This window comes from Mus musculus, chromosome 13 (assembly GCF_000001635.26).
Source record: "Mus musculus strain C57BL/6J chromosome 13, GRCm38.p6 C57BL/6J".
Lineage (NCBI taxonomy): Eukaryota > Metazoa > Chordata > Mammalia > Rodentia > Muridae > Mus > Mus musculus.
The window spans coordinates 98,967,701-98,977,232 of record NC_000079.6 but is presented as its reverse complement, the minus strand read 5'-3'; the positions used below and the strand labels follow the sequence as shown (position 1 = coordinate 98,977,232).

The 9,532-nt window shown below is 44.4% G+C and overlaps 1 pseudogene; it reads right to left on the bottom strand.

Annotated features, from left to right (window-relative positions):
* Window positions 1-316: 316 nt before the first annotated feature.
* Window positions 317-3,879, bottom strand: Gm47052 (annotated as a pseudogene).
* Between the last annotated feature and the right edge of the window lie 5,653 nt (window positions 3,880-9,532).

Genomic DNA, 9,532 nt, shown 5'->3' with positions numbered 1-9,532 from the left:
TCTACCAAAGGCTCTGTTCCCAGTGCTTTAGAGTAAATCCTTAGAAGTGAAACTAGGAGGAGCTAGAGAGATGGCTCAGCAGTTGGGAGCAGTCCTCTAGAGGACCCAGGTTCAATTCCCAATACTGACATGTCTGCTCACAGCTGTGTGTAATGCTAGTTCCAGGGCATATACATGCAGGCAAAATACCCATACACAAAGTAAACAATACAATCTTTCTTAAAAAGTGAAACCTGGGGTGGGAATACTGAAGAGGTGGCTCCGCAAGCAGGTCATGTGTCACTTCCTGTCAAGCTTGACCACTTGAGGTGAATCCCTAGGTCCCGAAATCTCTGACAATTAACAGGGTGAGGTCACAGGTCTCTTCCAGCCCTTCCAGCCATGGCTGCCCTACGTTGACATAAGAAAAATAAAATTGAACTTATTTATGCCAGTATTATTTTGAATTATTGTCATTCAGACTCTAACTTAATTCAAACACAGACATCCAGAAGATCACTGACTACCATACAATGTAGTTAGCCTCAAGATGATTACAGACTTATTAAATAAAAACGTATTAACCTAGAAATGGAGGCTGATAGCTTGTGGACTGCCAGATGATGCTGTGGCAAAATGAAATCTCATGTCACTTAGCAGCCCTTTCCTCAGAGATACACAATGCAGATGGCAAGAGCCTGCCTGTTATCAGTCTGTTGGACATATGATGTGATTATGAAAGATTACTGAAAGCACAAAGATATTAAAAGACACAAAGGAGATAGGAAGCAATTTCCTACCAAGTCAGCAACATGAGCAAATATGGATTTTGTCATTGTTTGAAACTAGTGGTACACACCTGTAGCCTCCCTTAAGCCTGAAGCAGGCTGAGCCAGACCTTGACCTTGCTGCCACTAAGGAGATTATCTAGGGTGGAGCCTTCCTCCCTAGATCACTCTATTGTTCAGCCAGGGTCTCTGTACCTCTTTAAGATACTGCTACCTGCTGAGAGGCCCCGGGATCTATTCTGGAGACTACTCCCTATCCTGCACGTCATCACCTGCAGCTGGTTCCAGGTTCCAAAGATGAATTGGCAGGAATGGGCTTTCCCCCTCTCCTTTATACATGTGAACCTTGAGCAGACTAGTTGTCTTGGTTCCATTATTTCTCAACCTGCCTAGGCTCCCTCTTTTCTTTCAGTTCCAAGATGCCTTCCAGGCTCGAACCTGAACATGTGAGCCGATAGCCGGCCCCAACACACACCATAAGGCATGTCACACACCAACAAGCAAAAAAAAAAAAAAAAAAGTGGATTTTTTTCTCAAGGCAAATGATGTATTTATTTATTCACCTATTTAATTATGCTGGGGAACAAATACAAAGCCTTGTACATTCTTTTTTTAAATATTTATTTATTCATTTTACATCCTAATATCAGGGTCCTCTCTTCTCCCATTCTACCCCCTCAAAGCTCCTCCCCTTCCATTCCCTTCTCCCCTTCTCCTCTGAAAAGGGGAAGTCCCCTCCCACCCACCCGCACCCACACACATCAGTCATTGTAGGACTAGGTACATCTTCTCTCACTGAGGCATGCAAGCTGATTTTAAAGTGAAACTCACCCATTAACAAAGCTGGGGCAAACTAGAACCAAGCCAGGGGCAACAGATACAGAGAAAATGAAGAGAAGACTCTTAGAAGACAAAAATTGTAGCAGTTATAACGATATGCTCAGATCAACTGCCAACTAGACATTCCCTGGGGCTCTGGCCCAGAAAACTTAATGACTGGATCCAAGTCATTAGGCAGTGTATACTTAGCACTACCGTGTAAAATAGCTATGCAGTATGCAACCAATGGTTTTACATGGTGGCATATGAGGGGGATCCCAGGAGTGCTCAAAATACATGTGGCTCACTAGCACTTGTTGGAGGCTCAGGAGAGAACAGGTTGGATTTCTAAGATTTGAGATCATTTCTTATCAGACCTGGCTATGTTGCACACCAGGTGTTGACAAACAGTCTTACCTCTGACAACTGATTATTTCAGAAGACATTTGGCAGTGTGGGGGAAGCTAGCAGGCTATGTAAGTTGCCTTCAAGATCAACCTGGGCTATTCCAGTTAGGATCGAAAAGAAAAACAACCAAAAGTTCTTCAAAACTACAGAATTCTTTCAAATCCTTTAACAGCTGATAAGATTCGTAGAAAATATACACCTGCCTCTTGGTAAGGGGTCTTGCGTTGTTTAAGATAGTAGACTTAATAAGCCATGAAGAGTATGGTGGTTTGAATATGCTTGGCATGGGAGTAGCACAATTAGGAGGTGTGGCCTTGTTGGAGGAAGTGTATCGCTGTGGGGGGGTGGGCAATAGGACTCTCCTCCTCACCATGTGGGAGCCATTTTCTCCTAGCAGCCTCCAGATGAAAATGTAGAACTCTTATCTCTTCCTGTATCATCTGTGCCAGGATGCTCCCACCTTGATGATAATGGACTGACCCTCTGAACCTGTAAGCCAGTCCCAATTAAATGTTGTCTTTATAAGAGTTGTCTTGGTCATGGTGTCTGTTCACATCAGCAACCCCCTAACTGAGACAGAGTAAGCCAGTAATCCCTCCATGGCCCCTATTTCAGTTCCTGCCTCCAGGTTCCTGTCTTGACTTCTTTTCCTTAAGGATTACAAGCTGTAAGATAAAACAAACTCCCATGGCCGGGTATGGTGGCACACGCCTTTAATCCCAGCCCTCGGGAGGCAGAGGCAGGCAGATTTCTGAGTTCAAGGCTAGCCTGGTCTACAGAATGAGTTCCAGGACAGCCAGGGCTATACAGAGAAACCCTGTCTCAAAAAAACAAAAAAACAAAAAAAAAAAAAAACAAACTCCCCTTTTTCCTCCAACTTGCTTTTGGCCACGGTGTTTTATCACAGCAGTAGAAACCGTAACTAAGATACATTTATAACCATTGAGCCATCTCTTTAGCCGTCTATTTTTAGACTATATATGTAGATTTACTTTAAAAGTGGATTTCTCATAGCCAACATGTAGGTGCTAATTTTTCAAACCAACTTGATGACCTCCGTTTTATCACCAAGGCTCTTGGGTCACAGATAGCCACAGTGATTAATTTTTTTTCAACTCATAACCAGTTTTATTTCAAAAGAACCCTGTATACATTTATCAATTCTAGTACCTTAATAGCTACCCAACAAGTCGTAACATACAGAAACATGCATCATGAAAAGCAAGAATTATCACCCATCCATTCTGCGTATTAGCAACTTGTCACTCCTGAGCCACAGTGCTCACATCACTGAGGTCTGTGAACAGTCACTCTTTGCATTCATCCTGAGTGAAAGATGGAGTGACTTAAGTACAAATGCAACATATTGTAAACAATTTCTTACAAAAAAAAAAAGCACAAATTAAATCAAAGTATTTTACAGAAATTACTACAAAATGCCATAAAAACCGCCTTAATTTAAGCTCTCCCGCCCCCCCCCCCCCCCCCCCGCTCTCCTCCCCTATCTGTCGAGCCAACTGGATGTCTTTGGGCATATGGTGACTCTCTTGGCGTGGATGACACACAGATTGGTATCTTCAAACAATCCCACCAGGTATGATTCACTAGCCTCCTGAAGGGCACCGATGGCTGCACTTTGAAACCTTAAGTCGGTTTTGAAATTCTGGGCCATCTCCCTCACCAAGCTCTGGAACAGCAGCTTCCGGATGAGCAGCTCAGTCTATTTCTGGTAACCACGGATCTCTCTTAGAGCCACGGTCCCGGGCCTGTAGCGGTGAGGTTTCTTCACCCCACCGGTAGAGGGCACCCCACTGTTTGGGGAGAGGGACAAGAGGGGTGCTTTCCCGCTGGTGGACTTCCTAGCGGTCTGCTTGGTTCAGGCCATTTTCTTTGACCCAATGCCGAAGTCTGAGGCCCTTGCTGGGATAGACGTGGTACGCTGTAAGTGCTTGAACAAGAGCTGCAATCTTCCCCAACGAAAAACCAAACCACTCTGCGCCTTTCTGAAGTTTTAAGATCAGCTTTTGGCTCATGAGCTTTGATGCTCACGTGTTTGACAGATCACTGTGTAATAGTAGGGTAGACTGCCTCCTTTATCATCATGTAATGCTGTCCCTGGTAACTTGTGGTATCTACTCTTTCTCCATTCAGTAACTTTGATTTTATTTTTTTTAAAAATATATATTTTCAAAGACTTTATTTTGTAAAAATTATGTGTAAGCGTGGGTATGGGTATGTACATGTGAGTTCAGGTACCCTCAGAGGCCACAAGACAGTGTGGGATTCTCTGGAGCTAGAGTTATGGGCTGTTTTGAGCTTCCTGGTACCTGGTGGTAGAACTCATTTAGGAAGAGGAAACCTCAGTTAAGAAAATGTCCTGACAGATTGGCCCAAGAGGCATTTTCATAATTGGTTATTAAAGTGTGAAGGTATAGCTCCATGGTTGGTAAAACCGTGTTTGAGAAGACCTGGGCAGTGGTGGCGTATGCCTTTAATCTCAGCACTTGGGAGACAGAGGCAGGCAGATTTCTGAGTTCGAGGTCAGCCTGGTCTACAGAGTGAGTTCCAGGACAGCCAGGGCTACACAGAGAAACCCTGTCTCGAAAAACCAAAAGAAAAAACGAAAAGCCAAAACTGTTTGAGAAGGATCAGGAGGGGTGGCCTTGTTGGAGAAGGTCTGTTAACTGGGGGAGGGCTTTGAGGATCCAAAAGACTTGCCATTCCCAATATGCTCTCTGCCTCCCATTTATAGATCAAAATGTGAGGTCTCGGCTCCTCCTTCTTCCTTTGATCTGCAGTCAGGTTCTTACCCTCTGAAACAATAAGCCCAATTAAACACTTCCTTTTATAAGTTACTTTGGTCATGTGTTTTATGACAGCAATTTAAAAGTAGCCAAGACAGTATTTAACATTGCTTTATACTCTCTCCTCTGGGAGACAGAGGGGGAGAGTCCATTTCCTAAGGAATCGCTCTGTGTCTCCTTTGGAGGCTTATCTTTTTCTGAGTTTATGACTTTAGACTGAAGTATGCCTGAAACGTTGCTTCTGCATGGGGATCTTGGGCAGGCAGCTATCAAAGCTGGAAATGGAGTGTTGGCAGGAAAGAGTTTCTATGGGCTAAGCATGATGTTGCTGAGGACCTCAGCAATGAAGAACATGGGGCCACAGAAAGAACCACTGGCCTATATGCATGGCAGCTATCTGGCCCAGCTTCTCTGGCTCCTGATGAAATGTCTGGTGAAGACCGTGGAATTCTCATGATGGGGATAATACTCATGGAGAGAGAAGAAAGAGGTTGTGGATCCATTAGGTGACAATGGTGCAGAAGAGGGCTGCAGGGCAGTGCTGAGAGGTGATTGTTCCTAATGCCCTGCATGGTGAGCATGGCTGAGCTCAGTGCCCTTTTATGGAATCATAGCAATGTCTGTTGAAACCTTGCCAGAAAGCTGGGTCATGCTAACCCTGAGTTACTAAGGTTTTACGTGAAAAGAACAGAAGGTCTCAAGCCATCACCATAAGCCTCCCAATGGGCTTCTCTTGACCTTACTTGTAATTACTTCCTGTAAAGGTCCCTCTAGCACGGAACACGGAGGAGCCGCTTGACATCAGCCTTGCTGATCCACGTTGGCCGCAACACTTGAGAATGTCAATAAACAAAAGAATGTTTTATCCCAGCTGGATATGTGTGCATTTAGATGACGCCAGAGTTAAAAGGCTTGTAAGAAAAACAGCCAGTACTATTTAACAGGGTAGCTAGCCAGCAAATGGCTCTCTAATGAGTCTTCCCTCCTAGTCCACAAGTCTGTACTCACACAGTCCACTACTGTGGTACATCAGCGTTGGTCTGAGCACTGCATAGACAGCATCAGGAATGACAATGTAGCTTGCAAGGCTATATCCTCAACAAACATCACCACTGCACCTTGATTGTCTCTTGGATCACTCTGAAGAAACCATGTACCATAGTTGAGGGACTAGCAAAGCAGTCCCATGGAAATTTTCAGATGGTAAAGAACGGACATCCTCTAACAACCAGCACCAACTTGTGAGTCAGGGTGAGTGAGCCACTTTGGGGAGTGAGTCAAGGCTTCTAAGGAATTGGGCCCTAACCAACACCTTACCTAGAAACTCACAAAAGATCCTGGAAGAGAACTACTAGCTAAGATGTTCCCGGAGTGAAGACCTACAGAAACCTCATAAAATGAATTAGTCCTCACTTTAAAAAAAAAAAAAATGGGGCTCCCTGTGAGTTCGAATCCAGCCTGGTCTATATAGTGAGTTATAGGACACCAAGGGCAACACAGAGAAACCCTATCTCAAAAAAACAAAACAAAATTATAACAGTTTTTACTCTGTGCATGTGTTTCTGAGTGTGTGTGTGTGTGTGTGTTGCACACCTGTCAAGACCAGGGTTTGTGTGTAGAAACCAGAAGCAACTTACAGGGTCAATTCTCTTTGAGCGTGGGTTTGGCAGCAGGTGCGGTTCCCACAGAGCCACCTCTCTGGCCTAAATCAGCATTTTTGTCGTGAGCTTTGAGATGAGTTGTTAGGCCAGAGTGTTGAGATCTTTTACTCTGCTTAAATCTATGTGAGAAAAACAAACAACCCTTCTAAAATAAAGAAAGCTTTGCCCCACAGACGGCTATCTTCCTCTGTCAGGCAGCTATTGTACATTTTTAGTCACATTGCAGTCCTCACCTAAAAATAATCATTTTGAGAAATAATAACGTCTCAGTCACAAAGACCCACCAACAAAGCGCCACACAGCTAGCGAGTTAGGCTGTTTGAACAATTAGATTATAATCAGGCAAATCATTGGTCCAGACAGTACCTGAGGGTAAACAATGTCATTACAGTCCCCTCGCTCCGAATGAGCAGGAGGGGAAATTACAGTGATTTGGTTTCAGGAACACAGAGTGCTGATGTACCACTGTGATTGTTAAAGAAACATTGAATGGTGCATTTTCTAAAGGAAATGTCTGCAGCGAAAGAAACATGTTGAAAATATGCAATTGAAATCCCAGGGGAAATGCTAACCTCCACAGAAAGTGAAGTGCTCAAAACAAAACAAAAACAAACAAACCTCTGAGGTCTAGCTGCAACATGACAAACCAACCAAAGTGACTTCGGATGATAGGATAAGAAGCGATCACTAGACACTAGAAACAACTCTCCACGTGTTGGGGGCTCTGAGATGCAACAAGTGATTTGGGACTCGACTCTCAGCATCATGTGTCTGTCTCTAAACCTAAGCTGCAAGTCACTGGAAGACAGGAACACTATGTCACTCAACTCATCGCCCAAGAGCTACAGCTCATTTTGAGTTCCCTAAGACGTAAAAAGCCAGAGAGGCAGGACTTCATAAAGGGTGCAGTCCTAAGGCAGAAGGGATGAAGGGGAAACTAAGGAAGACAGAGAATGGGAAGCAAAGGCAAGGAAGTGTGCAGACCATGGTGATGTGTCTCCATGACAGCAGAGCCTGACTAGTGCAACCAGGTGGCCAAGGCAGAACACACCTGAACAAGATAGGACTGAGATAGATAGATAGATAGATAGATAGATAGATAGATAGATAGATAGATAGATAGATAGATAGATGAACTCTATGACTGTAAATAGTACTTGGAGGGAAAGCTGGAGCAACATAGCCACCAACTCCACCCTTACCCGCATTTCCTGCTGTATCAATTGCTTCTTGTTGCCACAGCCAAATATCTAATAAGAAGTAATTTTTCAGGAAGAAGGATTTACTTCTCAGAGTTTAAGGATATGGTCCGTCATGGTGGTGAAGGCATGGTTGTTAGGGGCAACGTGAGGCTGTGATGGCAGGCGCATACAGCAGCTGGTTCACACCTCTGCAGAGAAGGGGTAAGGAAAACTCTTAGCCCGATTTTTCCTTTCTTCTCCCCTCCTTTTCATTCAGTCTGAGACCCCAGCCCAGGAATTAGAACCACCTGCATTCAGAGATCTTCTCTCCTCAGTTCATAAGCTCTGGAAACACCCGAAGAGACACGCTCGGGTGCTTTTGATCCAATCAGGTTGATGCTAGATTAACCACCACACCTATGGTTTGAAATTTGGCCCAGGAGGCATTTATTCCTGGAACACCTATGCCCCGTGAAAAGAGGTAAGGTGAGCTAGAAACTCTGAGAGTTAGCCTCAGGTAAGAGAAAAGTACACAGGCCCACAAAGGCATATGGATTCAAGAAGCCCAATGGGTATGTCACCACGGCAACATGCCAACGCCATCCACCTGAGGCTTCCAAGGTCAGTCAGGCTGAAGAGTTAGTTGTACAGCCAGTTTTGGTAGGGTTGGAACTCCCTTGTGCTCTGCATAGAACAGGTATAAGTAGAGCTTCAGACTCTAGCTTTATCCTAAATGTTACTGGATCTTTCACTGTTGTGCTGGGTCTTAGGTTTGCATTGCTGTGATAAGCACCAGGACCAAAAGCAACTTGCTTAGGAAAGAGTTGATTTCAGCATTCAGTTGTAGTCGGTCCTGAGGGGAAGCTGGGGGCAGGAACTCAGAGGCAGGAAGCTAAGCAGTCTTGATAAGGACTGAAATAAACCCTTTCCTGCCCAAGTTGCTTTAGTCACACGGCAACAGAAATCCTAAGGTGTGCACACATACGCACACACACGCATACACACACACACACACACACACACAATTTTAAATAAATTAATTAAAAGAGTGAGGCTCAGAAGCATGAACTATTGGCTGGAATCACACACTAATAAGCACATACTGTTTTAGACCTAACTATGTGCCTTGGCTCAAATTGTCTTACATTTGAAAGGAGGTTTGGGGGGAACTAGCTGAAAGCTAGAAAGTGGAAGAGAAGGCTCCATGGGTTTAGGAGTTTAGGATCTCTCTACATCGCTGTGCTATTAGTGGCCTCCAGTGCCACTTATGTCATTGTCCCAAGTAACTCCTAGAGATTACACACAGCTAAGGCCCCAGGAAGAAAGAAAAGGGTGGAGGTCAGCTTCCTCCCTTCTGTTTTTCCAGAAATAAGTTGTGACACGCCCACCTTTATCTTTTTTAGGAGCATCGTGTCACCAGCGCACCTAGTTTCAGTTCCACATAAATGCACAGTGCTTTCCCTAGGGAGAGGTATCAGGGTGTGCATGCAGCCCATGCTTGCACAGTGGGAAGACTGGCAACTGTAACAATAATAGCAAGAACAACGGTAACAATAATAGCGATAACAATTAAGGTAACAATAGTAACAATAACAATAATTTACTTGACCTAGCTGCTCAAAGTGACTCATAGTACAGTATCGCATAAATAGGCACTAGGGCACATTTTCTGTCTATAAAGTATTTAATGTGAAATCAATTTAGATACTTTTATAACAAGGATAATGGGGAGAGAGGGAGAGGGGGAGGGGGAGGAAGAGGAAAAGGGGGAGGGGGAGGGGAAGGGGAGGGGGAGGGAGTCAAGTTTCACATTATACTAGAATCACAATATTCTTCTCATCTGAGGGCTGGGTTTTGTCCTCAGGCTGGCTGTCCACATCTGATAAGGAGTC